The following is a 20,296-nucleotide window of genomic DNA, read 5'->3' as shown; positions in this document are numbered from 1 at the left end:
TGACATGGAGTAAAGCTGTGATTTATAACATTGAATGCATATATTAGAAAAGAAGAAACAAATAAGATCAGCAGTCTAAGCTTTCACTATAGGCAACTAGAAAATAAATGGTAAATTAAATTCATAATTAGCAGAAGAAAAGAAATAATAGAACTAATAAAATAAATAAGTGATATAGAAATCAAGAAAGAACCAGAGAAAATCAATAAAACCAAAAGCAGATTCTTTTAGAATATCAATAAAATTGAAAACCCCTAGACAGGCTAAGGAGAAAAGATACTGACCCACAGACATTAAAATAATAAAGAGTTATTATAAAAAAATTCTGTGCTCACAAATTTGATATCTTAAATGAAATGGACCAATTCCTTAAAGATGTAATTTACTAAAACTCATAGCAGGTAAAACCATTTAAATAAGCTTATATTCAATAGATAGTTAAATCGAAATTAATAAACTTCCCAGATAGAAAGCCCCAAGTCCACATGGCTTCACAGGTGAATTCTATCACATATTTACGGAATAAATCATACTAATTCTCTAAAATCTGTTCCAGAAACTAGAAGCAGAGGGAACAATACTTAACTCATTCTGTGAGGCCAGGATTACCTCAAACAGAATCAGAGAAAGACATGACAAGAAGGGTAAATTACAGACTAATGTCTTTCATGAATACAGATGCAAAAATTCTCAACAATGTATACAAAATTATATAATATTACCAATGGGATTTATCCCAGGTTTGCAAGGCTGATTCAATATTCAATAACCAATTAAAATAATCAGTCATAGCAAAGTGTATAGTCACTCAACCATGTCTAACTCTTTGTGACCCCATGGACTGTGGCCCACCAGGCTCCTCTGTTCATGGGATTTTCCAGGCAAGATTACTGGAGTGGGTTGCCATTTCCTTCTCCAGGGGATCTTCCTGATCCAGGCATCAAACCTGGGTCTCCCACATTGCAGCCAGATTTTTTATCATCTGAGCCACCAGGGAAGCCCATAATCAGTCATATCAACAGGCTAAAGAAGAAAATCATATAATCATATTAGTAGATACCTAAAAAGCATTCAACAAACTTCATTATCTATTTATGATGAAAACTCACAGAATACTAGAAATAGAGAGGATTCTCTTCAATTTGAAGAATATCTACAAAAACCCCATAGCTAATGTCATAGTTAATGGTGAGAAACTAGATACATCCCCCCATGACTAGAAATAAGGCAAGGCTCCCTCTCATCATTGCCAACACTGTTCTGAAAATCCTAGCTAAATCAATAAGGGAAGAAATTTGCTTTCCTTTATACCCCTGAACAGCAAGGAGATCAAACCAGTCAATCCTGAAGGAAATCAACCCTGAGTTTTCACTGGAAGGACTGATGGTGAAGCTGAAGCTCCAATACTTTGACCAGCTGATGCAAGGAGTCAACTCATTAGAAACCACCAGGATTCTGGGAAAGATTGAGGGCAAGAGGAGAAGTGGGTGACAGAGGATGAGATGGTTGGATGGAATCATTGGCTCAATGGACATAAGTTTGAGCAAACTCTGGTAGATAGTGAAGGACAGGGAAGCCAGGTGTGCTGCTGTCCATGGGGTCTCAAAGAGTTGAACACTACTTAGCAACTCAACAACAACAAAAATACCAGCAATGGACATGTGGAATTTGAAATGAAAAGCACAACATCATTTACATTAGCACACAAAAAATGAAATATCTAATATAAATCTAACAAAATGTATATAAGATCTATATGAGGGAAACTACCAAATTCTGATGAAAAAAAATAAAAGAAAATCTGAAAAAGGGAAGATAGACCATGCCCATAAATAGGATGATTCAATTTTGTTAAGATAACAATTATTTCCAACTTGATCTACAGATTCAACAAATGCTCAAATAAAATCCCAACGGAACAAGTCACCTTATGGATCTCAACCAACTCATTTCAAATTTTACATGGAAAGGCAAAAGACTCTTAAGTAGTCAATACTATATTGAAGAAGGATAATGAAGTCAAAGGACTGACATACCAAGCTTCAAGTCTTACTATAAAGCTACAGTAATCAAAACAATGTGGTATTGGCAAAAGAATAAACAGTGGATAAATCAGTGGAACAGATACAGACCCATACATATATAGTCAATGGAACAGAGGTAGATACATACAAATACAGTCAACTGATCGTTCATAAAGGAGCAAAGACAATCACACAAAGAAAAGATACTCTTTTCAACAAATTATTCTTGAACAACTATACATTCACATGTAAAAAATTAATCTAGACACTGACCTTATGCTGTCACAAGAATTATTTCAAAATGAGCGGCAGTTCTTTCCCTGCCTCCACAGAATCAAGGTGGAGGCTGTGGGTGTGTTCAAGATTCAGCTCCACCTACAAGCCATCACCATGGCCCAAGAAGACACCGCTGCTAGAGGTGCAGTGTATGGTAGTACTGCTCTGCAAGAGGTGCTGAAGCCCTCCCTCATCCATGATGGCTCAAGTTGAATTCCCTAAGCTGCCAAAGCTTTAGACCATTGCCAAATCCATCTTTGTGTGCTGGCATCCAACTGTGATGAGCCTACATGTGTCAAGTTGGTGGAGGCCCTTTGTGCTGAGAACCAAATCAACTTGACTAACGTTGACGACTGGATAAGAAAATGGCAACCCACTCCAGTATTCTTTCTTGGAAAATCCCATGGACAGGAGAGCCTGGAAGGCTACAGTACTGGAGGTCACAAAGAACTGGACACAACTGAGCAGCGGAGAAAACACAAAGTTGATGGCAAGAAACTAGGGGAATGGGTCAGCCTCTATAACACTGACAGAGAGGGAAAACCCCGTAAAGTGGTTTGTTGCAGTTGTGTGGTGGTTAAGGACAATGGCAAAGAGTGTAAGGCCAAGGATGCCATCACGGTGTATTTAAAATGCAAGAAATTATCACACACACACACACACACACACAAAAAACTAGACTCTTTCCCTCAAAAAATAAACAAAAAACTCAACAAACAAACAAAAATGGATCATAGACCTAAATGTAAAATGCAAAGCTCCTAGAAGATAACATAGGAAAAAAATCTAAGTGACCTTGGGTTTTCCAATGAACTTGTAACAAAAGCACAATCCCAGAAAGAAAAGTTTGGTAGTTTGGACTTGATTAAAGTTTAAAAGTTTTCTGTGAAAGACATTGTTAAGAGAATAAGAAGACAAACCACAGACTGAGAAAAAATATCTGCAAACACACATGTCACAAAGAACTTTTATCAGAAATGCATAAAAATTAAACAATCGAATTAAAAAATAAGCAAAAAATCTTAACAAATACTTGACCAGAGGAAATATACAGATGGAAGATAAGCATAGGAGATATTCAACATCATGTGCTATTAGTGAATTATAAATTAAAACAATGAGATACTATACTCCACACCTCTTAGAATGTATAAAATTCAATACACTGACAACACCAGATGCTGATAAGGATGTGAGGAAATTTTCATTCATTGCTAGTGAAAATTCCAAGTGATGCAGCCACTTTGGAAGACAATTGAGGAATTTCTTACAGAGTTAACCATAGACTTATAAAAAGATTCACATGCTCCTATGTATTTATCCAATGGTTGAAAACTTATGTCTAAAGTTCATGTGAAAACCTACAAATGAATGTTTTAGCAGTTCTAGTTAGAACTGACAAGAATTGGAAGGAACCAAGATGTCATTCAATATGTGAATGGACAAACAGTGGTACATTCATACAATGAAATATTATTCAGTGATACAAAGAAATGAGCTCTCAAGCCATGATACAACAGAAATGAATCTTAAATGCATATTTCTAAGTGAAAGAAGCCAATCTGAAAAGAGTACATATTGTATGATTCCAACTCTATGGCATTTTAGAGAAGATAAAACTTTCGAGACAGTAAGAAGTTCATCAGTTGTCAGGGGTTGTGGAGGAGAGATGGTGAAAAGATGAATAGGTGGAACACAGAGTCTTTTGTAAAATGTAATGATTGTGCATAACTTTACATACTTGGAAAAACCTGCACAACACAAAGAGTGAACCTCAATACAAACAGTGGACTTTAGTTAATAACAATGTGTCAATTGATTCAACAATTATAACACCAATATAAGTATTAATAAGAGGAGAAACTATGGCCAGGAGAAGATTTGGGAAGTCTTTATTTTCCTTTCAATTTTTCTTTAAACAATAAATTTCTGTAAAACATCTATTAAAATTATATGGATCAAGGAAGAAATTTAGAAAACATTTTGAACTGAAAGAAAATGTAAAGACGCCGTATAAAATTTGTGGTATGTACTTAAATCAGCACTTAGGGGAAATTTAGAAGATTCTCAGTTTATATTAGAAGGAACAAAGATCTCAAATCACCAACCTAAGCTACTATATAAGATGGAAAAGGGGCAAAATAAACCCAAAGTAAACAGAAGGAAGGAAATAATAAAAAGAAATAAAAGAAAATAAAAAAGCAATGAAACAAAAGTTGATCATTTGAAAAAAAATTTTTAGGATAAATCTTTAGCCAGACTGACCAAAAACAGAGATGGATGTACATTACACATAGTAGAAATGACAAGATGGAAAATCCTAACAGACCCTAGAGATATTAAAAAGTTTATAAAGGAATTTTATGGGGAAATTTTATGCACTTAAATCCAACAACCTAGTCTAAATGAGCCAATTCATTGAAAACTACAAAACCAAAATTTATACAAGAAGAAACAGATAACCCGAATAGTCTTATCGTTATTAAAGATATTGAATTGCTAGTTTAAAAAGAAAAACTGAAAACTTCAAGCTCAGATGGTTTCACTGCTGCTGCTTCTGCTGCTAAGTCGCTTCAGTCGTGTCTGACTCTGTGCGACCCCATAGATGGCAGCCCACCAGGCTTCCCTGTCCCTGGGATTCTCTAGGCAAGAACACTGGAGTGGGTTGCCATTTCCTTCTCCAATGCAGGAAAGTAAAAAGTGAAAGTGAAGTCGCTCAGTTGTGTCCGACACTTCACAACCCCATGGACTGCAGCCTACCAGGCTCCTCTGTCCATGGGATTTTCCAGGCAAGAGTATTGGAGTGGGGTGCCATTGCCCTCCAAGATGGTTTCACTAAGTTCTAACAAATACTTTAAGAAGAAACATCAGTTCTACACAACCTATTCCTGAAAATAGCAGAAAATCTTTCCAACTAATGACATAATCATTGCCCTAACACCAAAACCGAACCAAAACAGTATAAGAAAGGAAAACTACAGACCAACATCCTTCATGAACACTGATGCACAAGTCTGCAATATAATATCAGTAAATTAAATGCAGAAATACATAATAATAATGATATACCAACAATTACCAAGTGGGATTTATCCTAGGAGCACCCAACTGGTACTATGTCTGAAAATCAAGCAGTGAACTGCCTTAACTATCTAAAGAAGGAGAAAACATATAAGTAAATGATGTAGAAGAAGATTTGACAGAATTCAACACCCGTTTATATATATTTTTGAAACCCTCATCAAAATAGAAGTAGGACAGAAATTCACAACCTAATAAAACTGTATAAAGGACATGTACAAAAACCTGGGAAATCATATCATACTGATATCATACTAGTGATGAGAGACTGGATGCTTCCCTCAAGACAGGGATCAAGATAAGTATGTTTACACTCAGCAATCCTATTTAACATCTTACAGGATGTGTTAGCCAGTACCATAAGACAAGAAAAAAATAAAGGCATGCAGGTTGAAAAAGAACAAATAAGATTGCCCTCCTCTCATAGAAAACATGATTGTCTACTTAGGCAATCCCAAGAAACCTACAGAAAAGTTTTCCAGAGCTAATTAGTAACAGTAGCATGGTCACAGAATAAAGGATCAACACAAAAATATAAACTCTATTTCTAGATACTAGTAATGAATCACTGGAAACCAAGATTTTAAACGAAAGTGTTAGTCACTCAGTAGTGTCCTACTCTTTGCAACCCCATGGACTGTAGCCCACCAGGCTCCCCTGTCCACGGAGCTCTCCAGGCAAGAATACTGGAGTGGGTTGCCGTTCCCTTCTCCAAAGGATCTTTCTGAGCCAGGGATCAAACCCAGGTCTCCTGCACTGCAGGCAGAGTCTTAAACATCCAAGCCACTTAGCATCCATTACAAAAGCTCCAGAAATGAGATGTGCATGTGTGCTCAGTCCCTTCAGCCACGTCCAACTCTTTGAGACACTACGGACCGCAGACCACCAGGCTTATCTGTCCATGGGATGCTCTAGACAAGAATCCTGTGTAGGTTGCCATGCCCACCTCCTGGGGATCTTCCCGACCCAGGGATCAAACTCACATATCCTGCGTCTCCTGTATTGCAAGCAGATTATTTACCCACTGAGTCAGTTAGTTATAAATCTAACATTAATAAAACATTTGTAGTACCTATATGTTGAAAACAAATGTAAATGATAATAAAAGCAATCAAAGATGATTTCTATAAATACTTACACATGTTTGTCAACATTACCTGATTTTAAAACCTACTATAAAAATAATCAGGGCTTCCCAGGTGGTCCAGTAGTGAAGAACCTGCCTGCCAATGCAGGAGACACAAGAGCTGCAGGTTAGATCCCTGGGTTAGGAAGATTCCATGGAGAAGGAAACGCCAACCCACTCCAGTATTCTTGCCTGGAAAATTCCATAGACAGAGGAGGCTGGCAGGCTACAGTCCATGGACTCACAAAAGAGTTGGGCATGACTAAGCAACTGAGACATGACATAGAAGTAATCAAGACAATGTGTTACTGGAAAAGGGATAGACACATAGATCAGGGCATGGTTTCTAGAAAGAGGCCCACACAAATATGGTCAAGGTACAAACAGAAGTCAGTGCAGAGAGGAGGAGCCTGCTAAGGGTAAGCTGTCAGAGGGGAGGAGTCTGAACACACCACAGACCTCCAGGGATCACTTGTAACTATGGTTACATAAACTGAACTCAAAGAAGTCAAGTAAGCTGTCTGCATTCTGACAGCCAGGAAGTGATCCAGCTCCTATTCCATTAAGATCCCTCAAGCTCTAAAATGCATACCTGCTTAGTTAGCTCTGTAATCATCAAATTCTACATCTCAGAAAATGACAATATCACTTACCTTGAAGGGTAGTTTAGTGATTCTATAAGATTTCAAGTGTTTATCAAAGTGTCTGGCAGGGGCAAAAATCAATGAAACATAGTCATGACTTTCTATTCTAATAAGAATTGGATTATTCGTATTAGAAATATGGCCCTTCAGTTAGAACATAAAAAAGTCACACTGTCAAAATTACAGCTAAAATACCTGAAATCACCTGTAAATTAATCTATCTAATTTTTAATAATCAATTTTATGAATAGTTTATAAAATAAATATATGTAAGTATATGCAGTCTTTTTCAGGTTATAATGAAGAACACTGACAATAAACAAAGTTTACAATTTGCTATAAAATGAGATCATTTCCTTCGCTAGGCTTGGGCTGATGGCACATCTTTCAGCCCCAGAACTGTCTGCTCTAGGATTTTAGCAAGATTTCTTAAAAAGTGCAAGGTATAAAGAGAGACACCCACACCTCACAGGATGAGCTGGAGAGAACCTTCCTCGGCATGGAGACCCCTGCACTCCCCCACTCCAAGTTACTAAATCCTCGGTGGGCATCCTTGGATGCTATCATGGAGCATGACCCTTCTTTGCAGGGCCAGGACACATGGGGCTGAGCTCCCTGGCAGGGACAGCATGACAGCTGTCTACAGCTTCTCCAGAGCGCAGGAGACCGAGATTCCAGCTCTAGGGTTTGTTTGCCTGGCTCATCTCCTTGTTCCCCCTTGCTTTCTCTCAGGCGACCCTGCGAGTGTGTTCTCAGTGGGGAGAAAAGGGCTGGAATGCCCGCACCTCGGTGCAGAGACGTTGGGAGGCAGAAAGGTTTATGTCAGGCACTCAGCTCAGCCCTTTGGCTATTCCCTTCAGAAGCCTGACTTCTGATTAAAAAACAAAACAGAATTTCTTGCAGGCCAACTGGAAAGGTTTAAAAGGCTGGATTGTTAAGAGTATTACCTCAAAGACAAAAGCCAGAACTGGGCCAGTTTCCCTTCCAGCCAAGCCTAAATAATCACCTAGGACCCGAATAAAAAGAAAGTGACAGGGGTAAAAGAAAAAGAAATCACACAAAAGGAGAACCTAAGAGGATGTGAGAGAGAAATGATCACAGCCGGGTGACGGCAAAGCCCCAGTCAGCCCCAGTAAGTTCAGACCCTAAACTTGGAGCCCAAACACCAGGGTCAGGCAGGAGGAAAGTTCTGCAGGGTCTAGTCTGAACCATATCATTCCCATCCTCTTCACCCTTTCTCATTTACAAGATAAATAATTTTAAGATGTAACTAAAATTATTTTACTATCTTTTAATCACTAGAAATTGTGTATAATTATTTTACCTCCACTCTAGTGCCAAGAACTGCTGTGACTTACTTGGCTTCTCAAAGTGTAGAGAGAAAATGCTTCAGTTTTGCATTAATTAAAGAATTTTTTTCCCATTCCTGTCCATTAGCCGCCACCACGCTATGGCTAAGAATGGTCATTACAACAGACAGAAATGGGAACATAAATTTCCCGCTAATGAAAATGTCAGGGGGAGATGCCGTCTATCACAGAAGGTTCTGATGTGGCAACGGCTTTTTTTTCTGCCTTGCACCTTTCTCTAGTGTCCAGGAGACCTGCTTGGAAGGGCAAGCGTCTTTTATTTATAGATACCTGGAAAGCATCCTTTGCAATAGATTGAGGACTATACTCAGATCCTAGTAAATATTCCATTGATTTTTAAAATTGCTCCCTTTCTTATCAGACCTCACAGGGTCTCGGCCTGGGAAGCCTCGCTGACCTTCTCCCCTCCTAACGAGGCCACTTTTCTTGAGATCAGAGGCAGCATGTGCATCTGCCTCCTGCCTGCCGCTCTCTCGCCATTTCTGAGATGAACATGACATCAGTCAGCTGTGCTCAGTCGGTCCCACCTTCCTCACCCCCTCAGGGTGGGGAGTTCCATCGCTCACAGTTTTGAGAGCTTGTTCAGAAACACACTCATTCTGCCCCACGCAGAAGGATGGATTTGGTGTTGGACGGTGTCCAGCTCTGGCCGTGGCATGCAGCTCTCTAACTTGCTGGGGCACATGTGCAGATCTGAGCACTGGGTCCTTGTACCCACACAGCCCCAGAGGCCCAGCCCCAGAGCCCCCTGGCAAAGGGTTTGTCCCTTTTCAGGGAAAGCCATCTCCCTGCCAGGCGTGCAACTCAATTGGAAGCTGCTAAAGGCAATGTTGTTTTTCCCATGATAATCAAAGGCCAGGAGACCCACTTCGGAAAACCCCAGTTGACTCACAGAGAAAAAATGGAGTCAGGAAGTAGTTTTAAAATCCAGACACCTTTGAAAACCTTATGTACATCGGTCTCTACACGGGTCTGTGTTTGCCCCTTAATTCCCTTTGTCTGCTGTGGTTGTCAAGAGTGCTCTGGTCATGACAAACCCATATTTCTTCCCACAGGATGGCCTTCCACACTCAGACCCTCCTTACCAGTATCATAGTCAAATCGTGCAAGCACCCAATAAGTCCTCAATAAAGTTTATTAGCAGGAAGGGGGCTAAGAGACAAACTGACTACTCATTAGTCATTCTCTACACAATTGCACTGGCCTGGCTGTCAGAAGGATTCCAAAAATATCTATTCCCCAGAAAACTTCCAGGCAGGTTGTGTTGAATGACTATTTTAGAAATAATATTTCAACATGTTAAAATGACTATTACAAGCCACTGTTTGGCTCCAGTTCAATTAAAGATGAATGGATGAAATCAATTTCCTGGATCCAAAGGTCTTCGGTTCCAGTGACCACTAGTAACTGGTCTGCCCCAGTTTCTTATATTGCACAGGAAGTAGAGATGGTCGAAAGATTGGGCCACAAAGTACTGCAGAACTTCTCCCCCATGTTCAATCCATGTTTGATGAGTGTTTACTAGTCACCAAGACCTTCTCTTCATTTCTACAGGCCACGCATCTCCAGGTATGTTCTTTGTGATGTCTGCAGGAAGAAGTAACATGGGGGTACTAAGAAGCAGGAAGAAAGCAGGAATTCAAAGGGCAAGAAAAGCCAAACCCACGGAGACATGGACCCAGGATCGGTCAGAGTGGAGATGCTGGAACCAGGCGTGGAGGCCTGGGGCAGGCTGGCTGAGCGAACCATGGTCAGCTGATGCTCCAGGAGGCCCTATTATCACCCCTAGGACATACTGATGTGCAAAATGCTAGGTCGCTTCAGCCATGTCTAACTCTATGTGACCCTATGAACTGTAGCTCGCCAGGCTCCTCTGTCCATGGATTCTCCAGGCAAGAATACTGGAGTGGGTTGCCATGCCCTCCTCCAGGGGATCTTCCCCACCCAGAGATCAAACCCACGTCTACTGCAGCTCCTGCCTTGCAGGCAGTATCTTTACTGCCAAGCCACCAAGTAATCCCCAGGACATACTGCTGTCTTACCTTTTTCTTATCCAAAGGAAAACTGAGTTCCATGTGCACATTTCCATGTGTTTTAAATAACAGAAACACCAATAACAAAACATGTAATGCTCCACTCAAGAAGCCAAGGGTGACTCCTACTACTGAAGTAAGTAACCTAAAACCAATAGCAACTAAAAATCTCAGAGTCTCTCAGGAAACACAGCTTCTCCGCAGAATTTGTCTAAGCTCAGGAGTGATGCCAGTAGCAGTTTTAATGCTCTTCAGGGCTGAACTCTTCTCTGCAGAGCATTGCAATACCTTCTAAAAAGCACTTTCCCAAGGACACCTCTTTCTTGAAAACCTCTATCGTCTCAGAAAGCATCGATATTTAACAGGAACCACACCAAAGAGCCATCTTACAGCTTTAAGCACCCAACGAACCACATGGAAAGAATCAATGGAGCCAGGTGAAACCCCATTAAGCCTAATTTATTCTCATAACCTAACACAGTGGCCCAGTAGATGCTAATCACTGACAGGTAAGAAAGATACCACATCCATGCTTAGGGAGCTCACAAACTAATCAGAAAATAAGGTAGCCAAATGATGATGGCACCAGAAAACAGGATATGGTACCCACCGTGCTTTGTAGGTTTTGGAGATGGGAGAGTTCTACTGCTAAGCCAGGTAAAGGGCTTTCCATTCTGTGTAAGCTTCAAGACCTGGAGCTGTATCAGAAGGGTCCCCAGCCTTGGAGAAGATCTGGCCAGGGATAGGGCTTGGGTTTGAGAGATAGAGAGCAGCCTGTGGGATTAAGGAAAGTTCAATAAGAACATGAGGTTTCCCCAAATCTTCAAAGAGCTTTTTATAGGATTTCCTGGGACTGTAACTGCAATCTTCCCTCAAGAAGGTGAGCACCCTGATGCCTGGGTTTACCCACACCGGAGGATCCAGGGGACGCTGGCTTTCCATGCAATGAGCTAGAAACATTTGCACACGTGACTTACCCCACTGGGACTGCCCCCAACTCTATAGGACATTGGGAGGCCAATGTCCTGTCCTTCAGGTAAGAGCTGAGTCATTATAATAAATAATAGCATCTCACACTTATTAGCTGTTCTGTGCCAAGTACAGTGCTAAGTGTTTCACATGCCATATATCATGTTATCCTCATAACAACTCTCTGACATTTATTACTCACCTTACAGAAGCGATAGCTGAGAGAAGTAAGTAACTTGCCAAGTTCACGGGGCTGGCAAGTGGAGGACCAGGGTGCCAGCCGACCTCTGACTCCAGAGGCCGTTTCTCTGCATCCAGCCTCCTCTCTCAGGAACAGTGTTGTTGCTTAACGAAGACCCTTGCCCTTTGTGCCAAACTTTTGTCGATATCGTTATTTAAAGGGACATATCCCAATTTATCCCAGTATCAATTCTCTATATCATTTACCTCAGCACTGATTGTATCATTCGCAAATTAGCATTAGGCAGCAATTTCTGGTTCCATATAAAACTATTTAGCAATCTAGCCAAGAAAATGAAAGATGTAAAGCACAAGCCTGGGTGCTTGAACTTAATTCTCTTCCTTATCTTCTTGTTACATATTGACGTATCTGAGGCCATTCAAAAGCATCCAACTTGTCTTGCCTGAGTGCAAATCAGATTATTGACAATGAAAGCCATTTAATAGGTTATTTAAATGTTAGAGTCCTATCTCTGTGGGATCTGCTTCTTGACTGGCTTCTACTGCAGAATGGTCAACTTTTGTTTGTAGAGAAGAGAGATGTCTCTGTTTTTGTGGTCCAAGTGTAGGTGCTATGGGATGCCTGCTCCAGTACCTACCGTCATCTCTTTCCTGACCACCCCCACCCCAATGTTCTAACGCTGGACACCCCAGATATGGGCCTGCATCCCCATAAGCCTGCTATGGATGGCCACACTGCCGTGAGGAGATAAGCCAGGCAGCAGGCCCAGGGCTGTCTGACCTGGCAGCCCCTGAATTCACTGTTCAATCAACCACAGTTCAGTGAAACCCAACTATTACTCAACACAGAACCAGTTCCTATAAACATGCTCTAGAAACATTCTGCCTAGTTCCATTTATTTAACAATATTCATTATCAAGTGCCTGCTCTGTGTTTGGTATTGTCTCCAGGTCTGGGAGAGAGAAACAACCATAGCAGTAAAAGCAACCAAAACCTTTACTGTGGCGGACACTGTGATGTGTCCAGATCTCCTTTCAATGCAGTATTTGTGTCTGAGAGGTTGGGAGCATAGTCAGCAGGTGGCTTTCACCTGTCAGCTGCTTCTGGAATTGCCTCTCCCAAGGTCACACCCCTACCCAAGCATCCCATATTCAGTGACTGATGACTACAGAGGTAGGAAAGCCTGGCCATCTCAGCTCAATTCTTTTTTTTTTTAAGTCTTTATTTAATTTGTTACAACATTGCATCTGCTTTATGTATTATTTTTTGGCCACGAGGAATGTGGGACCTTAGCTCCCCGACCAGGGATCGAACCTGCACCCCTTGCCTTGCTTGGAAGGCAAAGTCTTCACCACCAGACCACCAGGAAGTCCCCAAGCTCAACTCTTAATGGCTCCTGCAGCTCTGAAACTCCTCACAGGTGGCCGTTCTGCCTGGCTACAGCCTGACTTCTCCAGTGGCTTCATCATCCTTCCCCTCCCTTCCTTCTGCAGCTGTTTAGACCAAATGCACACTTTCATAAGCATCAGGCACACTAAATGCCATCTCAGTGTCTGCTTCTGAGAAAACCCAACCTGTGACAACCACAAACAAGAGTAGTCCAAGCACGTGCCGAGGTAGGCTTTTGAAGCTGGATCACTCAGTCTCGATTCCATGGGCCCTAAATACGTATCACTTACTCCTGGTAGGTGTCGGGTCATGATGGTGATGATATATTTCCTGAGGAAGTATGTTTGCTGGCACAATGTATTTGGTAGTTGGAAAATATGAGGGAAATAACTGAAAGGGTGATAGAATCCAGCTGAACTGGATTGTCGTTTGGAAAAAGATAATGAAGAGATCAGAGCAATCCATCACCACTCAAAAGCTACTGTGAAGCCAGTGGACCTCTTTGGAAACATACACAAGGGCCCTCATCTCTTGCAGCAGGTGGATAGAGGGGCAAGGACCAGGACTTGAAAGGACACTTTAGAATGGCTAAGCTTCCTGGACGGTTATATTCCCAGTTCCCAATCTGGTAGTTCTGTGCTAAACTGAGGCCCCAACTGAGAAAAAAAACAAAAATAGACTCTGAAACTGGGATGGAGACATCAGAAGAATGCCTTGGAAAATCATAAATCTCCAGATTCCTCAGAACCGTCTGCACCTGCAGGAGTGGCCCGTCTCTCCCTATCAGGAGGTAACCTCTCTTAAGTATTAAGTGTTAGTCAGCCAGTCATGTCCAACTCTTCATGACCCCATGGACTGTATCCCACAGGCTCCTCTGTCCATGGAATTCTCCAGGCAGGAATACTGGAGTGGGTAGCCATTCCCTTCTCCGGGGGATCTTCCGTACCTTGGGATCCAACCCCAGTCTCCTGCATAGCAGGCAGATTCTTCACCATCTGAACTATCAGGGAAGCCAACCCCTCCCCTTGCTTGCAGGCAATGCGAAGACCTCCCCCACAGCAACACTGACCTCTATCTCCTCTACTCCTGCCCTAGGATTAAATCACAACAAAAGCCAGCTGGGCTCATGCTGGGTCTGATAAGAGAAAAAGTGTTGCACCTTAAAGGCATTACAAGACGCTTCCCGGATATACCTGTTAGAGCCAGATTACATACAGATTTGGACACTGATAGTGCTTGAGCAAGGGAACGAAAACAAGAGGTTGAAGTAGATGTAGTTTGTTAATTTGGGAGCACTTTTTCAGAATACAAGATTTGAAACCTTGGCAAAAACCGAAGAGATGGAGAAATGTGCTACTAAGATGTCTTCTGGAAGCATAGAAGATGCAAAGAGCCACACTAAATACCAGAATTGCCACAGCAGAGAGCAGAAGAAGGAATTTAAAGGATCTAGTCATGCCAGGATGGATACACCCTGGAAGGCCAAAACCCCAAATGATTATGCTCCATGGGAAAGTCTAGAGAGTATCTCATTCACAAAAGGTCTAATAGAATGTACTGGTGGGAGGGGCACAGGATCTTTGTGAAGTTTGATGATAATTCCCCTCTGCAGACCACGGATGGTGGTAGAGGAGGCTGTTACAGAGCAGGAGACAATGGAAAAAACACTGAACCCATAGGGGAAGAGTCATTATGTGGTATTTCATCGCCAGAAGCCAAGAGGACATAATTATTGTAGTAAGTGCAAGGTCAGAGGACCACTGATCTGCAGAACATTATCAAGATGGTTAATAGAACACAGTGTTCCTGTAGGAAAAATAGAAGAGCAACCAATAAGGATACTACTTCATTTGTTCAACAACAACAAAATAAACACAAAAATCAGAAAAATCAAAGGTGAATGATAAAGAGATTAAGGGCAGTTGCCCCAGTAAAAAGCCATGATTCCTTGTCCAACTTTTAGACCTGGATTCCACTAAATGAATAAAAATCCGTGTCCCCACAAGGGGGGATCCTACAACACCATGGCAGGTATACCCAATCATAGTTCTCTGAGTCCTTCCCCAGAGAGAATTGCACTGTGCCCTAAGGAAAGGAAAGCAACCAACTATTTTTAAGGCTGCTGGACACAGGATTTGAATTGGCATCAATGCCCAGAGACCCAAGATTTATCACGGTCTCCTGGTAGAAGGAGATGTAGGGGAAACATGTGATCAGTGGAGCTCTGGCCACAGTCTGCCTCACAGCAGCTTCACTGGATGGGACATCAGTATACACACACTGGGAAATTGACACACGGAGTCTTTGCCTGTGGAGTAACAACTGCCTTAATGGGGACCGGCATCCAAGTGGAAGCCTATATCTTCCCCCTAAATCAAGATAGAATTTGAATAATAATATTGTATCCCAGGGTGATAGAAATTTGAGCACCTTTTAAAGATCTAAGAGATGCAAGGGTAGTGGTTCCCATCACATCTCCATTTAGCTCACTAGTGTAGCTCTTGCACAGAAAGCAGGCGAATCCTGGAAAATGACAATGGACTCCTCAAACTCAACCAAGCAGTTGCCTAAAATGCAGCTCCCTTATCAGATGTAGTATCTTCACTAGAGTAGATCAATATGACCTCAAGAACACCGTTGCAGCCTTTGATTTAGTGAATGTATTATTTTCCATCACAATCAGAAAAAAAAAAAAGATCAGAAATGATTCTGGGAAGAACAACAGCAAACATTCACAGGTTTCCCTACTCCTCTTTTAACACTCAGTCAAAATGTAGTCAAAGTGATCTGAACCATCAGGAGGTCTCACAAAGCATCCCACTGATCCCCTATGTCAATGACATCATGCTAATCATATCCAACAGAGTTTTGGAGGCTTTGGTAATATACATGTATTCCAGAGGGTGGGAGAAAACCTCCTTCAAAGACTCAGGGCCCTTGCATTTTTTATTTTATTTTATATTAGAGTATAGCCTTAGGAGTTGAGTAAAAGACACAACAGAACATCCCTTACTCTATAAAAGATAAACTATAGCTCCCACCAAAGGAAAGAAGCACAGCTCCTTGTTCTAAAATCTTTGCATCTTCCACATCTGGAAATACTGCTCTTATCTGTATACCAAGTAACATGAAAATCTACTAGCTTCAAATGGCATTTAGAAGAGAAAAGGGAGCCCAGCAATAATCCAGGGACTGTGGAAGTGGCTAATCCAGAACCTAGCACAGCAGGGCCAGAGGACATGAGCAAGTTGTATGATCAGGTAGCTCCGACCCCCACATCATTCACCACCCTTCTACCCTCCTGAGCTCACCCTATGACTTCAGGGGAGCCCTTACGGCCATCTGACAGAGGAAGAAAAAGCTCAGGCCTGGTTCATGGGTGGTTCAGCTCAGTATGTGGATGAAAGATGAAAATGGACAGCAGCTACACCATATATAGTCCTACTTAGGAGTAGGGATAGTGACGCTGAAAAGAGTCAGCAGGGACTCTGAAAGACAGTGGTGAGGAGAAAACCTCTCAATGGACAGCTTATGCAGTGTACCTGGTAAACTACTTTATATGGACAAAGATCAGAATATATATGGACTCATGGGCAGTGGAAAAGAGCCAGGCTAAATGGTCAGGGGCCCAGAATGAGAGCCGTTAGTGTATTAGTGTGTGTGGTCGCTCAGTCATGACCAACTCTTTGCAACCCCATGGACTGTAGCCCACCAGGCTCCTCTGTCCAAGTAATTCTCCAAATAAGAATACTGCAGTGGGTAGCCATTTCCTTCTCCAGGAGATCTTCCATCCATATATATATATATGTATATATATAGTATTTTTATTGCTTTTATATGATGAGATGAGAATTTTGTTCTGGCTGACTGGGAGAGACCCTTAGGCTGGCTAATCCCTAGAAAGAGCAAATAATTTCCCTTTGAGCATGCTTTTCATATGTAAACCAACCAATCCAAAGCCTACCGTGCCCCCCCACCCCCCCACTTCTTTACCAGGCTTTCACAGGTCTCTCACCCTCTGGGGCCAATATTCCCCTGCCCTAATCATCCCAGGGCTAGATACCAAACAGGTTACAGACAGTGCCTACACACTGGAGTTTGCTAAAATTATTCAAACTAGCCAATCCTAAGCCTGCTTCACTTGCTTACCCTGCTTTGCAAGTTGCTGTCCATGGAAACCATGATAAAGACTCTCACCCAAGCTCTCCCCTCACCTTTTGCCTCCTGGCTAACCATAATACGTCCTCTAAGTAGCCCTACATGGTGTGGCAAGCCCCCTTCTCTTGGGAACTGTGAGTAGCAAACCATCTTTTTAATAACAGTCATCTGATCTATTGGCCTCACCACACCAGAATAACAATGAAACCTACTGGAGGAAGCACAAGCTGGAATCAAGGTTGCCAGGAGAAATATCAATAACCTCAGATATGCAGGTGATACCACCCTTATGGCATAAAGTGAAGAGGAACTAAGTGAAGAGCCTCTTGATGAAAGTGAAAGAGGAGAGTGAAAAAGTTGGCTTAAAACTCAATATTCAGAAAACTAAGATCATGGCATCCAGTCCCATCACTTCATGGCAAATAGATGGGGAAATAGCGGAAACAGTGGCTGACTTTATTTTGCTGGGCTCCAAAATCACTGCAGATGGTGACTGCAGCCATGAAATTAAAAGACACTTACTCCTTGGAAGGAAAGTTATGACCAACCTAGACAGCATATTAAAAAGCAGAGACATTACTTTGTCAACAAAGGTCTGTCTAGTCAAGGCTATGGTTTTTCCAGTAGTCACATATGGATGTGAGAGTTGGATTATAAAGAAAGCTGAGCACAGAAGAATTGATGCTTTTGAACTGAGGTGTTGGAGAAGACTCTTGAGAGTCCCTTGGACTGCAAGGAGATCCAACCAGTCCATCCTAAAGGAGATAAGTCCTGGGCATTCATTGGAAGGACTGATGCTGAAGTTGAAACTCCAATACTTTGGCCACCTCATGCGAAGAGTTCACTCATTGGAAAAGACCCTGATGCTGGGAGGGATTGGGGGCATGAGGAGAAGGGGATGACAGAAGATGAGATGGCTGGATGGCATCACCGACTCGATGGACATGAATTTGAGTAAACTCCGGGAGTTGGCATTGGACAGGGAGGCCTGGCGTGCTGCGATTCATGGGGTCACAAAGAGTCGGACACGACTGAGCGACTGAACTGAACTGAACTGAACACAAGGAAGGGAGAAGGGAATCTATTTGGCAGTCAGGGGATCTACTTGGCACTTGAGGCATTCCTTTGCCCTATTAAGGTGGTAAATGGACAAATGCAATGACTCTGAGAAAGACGTAGTGACCAGAAACTCAAACTCTTAGACACTTAAAGGTGAAATTCTGGGCAATGGCCCCAAGTGAGCAGTTCAGCCCAGCATGGGTGCTGGCCGAGGCTGAGGGCATTCAAGGATTCATAGGAGGTAGATGGTGGGTACCAGCTGGGACTCTGAGAGCAGCAGCCGGGTTCACTTCCTCTCAACCTTCCTCCTTTAAGTTTCCCTCAGGAAGAAAGACCTACAGGATTCTATGGGAGCTGCTCCCTGAATGTGAATGAAGAAGTGAGCCTGAAGAGCCTAAAGGTAGACAGTAGAGGACAGATGACACCCTGCCTGGACCCCCTTCAAGGAAGGGCATGTTGCCCCAGCTTCTGCGAGTTCAGCAGACGACCTCCAACTGTCAGCTCCTTCAAGAATAGCTTCAGCTGCAGAGAGCCGCCTCAGCCAGGGCCATGCCATCTCCAGGCATCTGCAGTCTGCTGACAAAGGAGCGTCAAGGCCCCACCATCTCAGTCCAACAATCTGAAAAACCAGTCTGGCTCTAGAGCTCCCTGCAAGGATGGCTGTGGATGTCACTGGGTCTGTGTGCCTGCTTCACTCTCCCTCCACCACGTCCTCTCTCCTTCCCCTCCCTTCCCAGGTGCTGATTCCCAGAGCACTCCCCAGTATGCCTCCTGCACATGAACCCCATCTCAGAGCCAGCTTTCTGGGGCCCCTACCTGTGACATTAGAGAGCCAGACGCTCTCCTGTGTGGCCTGTAAGTCCACGTTCATTTACTCCTCTAAGCAACCCTGCACAGACAACAAAGGTTAAAGAACCTGCCTGTGGTCCCAGAACCGGTTAAGGGCGGACCTCCCTGATGGACAGAGCCAGCCGAGCTCCACTCTCCTAGGTCCCCGGTTTGGGGAGCTCAGAGTCCAGTGGGAGAGAAACGGATGTATATGCCTGGTCCCTTTTAAGTGCAGAACAGGAGAGAATTCAACTGAACTGAGCAAAAAAAAGGAATCTCTGTCCTACTGTCAGGCAGCAGAGGCCTGACAGCGAGGCTGTGGGCCTCAGACCCCAAATTTTCTCAAAAGTGAGCCAAGGAAGAACTCAATGCAGGGCATGGAAATCCCCCATGACATGGGAGAGGGTCACCCTCAGCAAGGCCCTCTCCAAAAGGTGGAGAATCCTTTCTGGACATGCTCTCCTGAGGCCTTCCAGAAGGTTCTGCTGCTAGCTGGGTAATTTTCACTCTGTCCCAGCCATTCCCAACTGTGAAAGCTGCCTGTATCCCTCACTCAGCCTGCATAAGGAGCCTGCCCTTCTCCAGAGTCCGGCACAGGGCTGTGTGGAGACCTCTTGGCTGCATTGCAGAACTGACACCCAGCTGCATGCGATGTCCTCCAGCCAGGCTAACCTCCACTCATGTCTCAAGGCAAGCTAACGTCCTCAGGACCACCTGTGTGGAGGAGGTGCCATCCCCATTCACCACCCCAGCGACTAGTTGGACAGAGTTGGGAATCATCACCACCTACATGCAGGTCCCCTCAAGCAACCTGATACATCATCGGTATACTTTAGAAACTTTAAACTCTACAGTTGAAACTTCAGCGTTTAAACTCTAAAGTTTAGAACTTTAAAACTTTAGAGGTTTATCTCTATACTCCTGTGTGAGTCTTGGCATATATCTATCTTGATCAATAACCTATTAATTCATCCATGTATTGGCTTTCTTTCTGCATTTAGCAGATATTCAATGAGAGAGAGCTCCCTCCATCTGGAGTAAACAGCCTTGTATTAGAGACAGACTTTGAATGGAAAAAGTTCTAAAAACCAATGTTAAATAAAACGATAGAGAAATAATTGTACAGGGTTGCTGTCC

General features: G+C 42.8%; 1 pseudogene; it reads left to right on the top strand.

Moving 5' to 3' along the window:
- The first annotated feature begins 2,414 nt into the window (after positions 1-2,414).
- LOC133055050 (small ribosomal subunit protein eS12-like) lies at positions 2,415-2,939 on the top strand (annotated as a pseudogene).
- Positions 2,940-20,296: the final 17,357 nt, after the last annotated feature.

The sequence above is a fragment of the Dama dama genome, chromosome 4 (genome assembly GCF_033118175.1).
Source record: "Dama dama isolate Ldn47 chromosome 4, ASM3311817v1, whole genome shotgun sequence".
NCBI classification, from domain to species: domain Eukaryota; kingdom Metazoa; phylum Chordata; class Mammalia; order Artiodactyla; family Cervidae; genus Dama; species Dama dama.
This window is presented reverse-complemented; position numbering and strand designations above follow the sequence as displayed.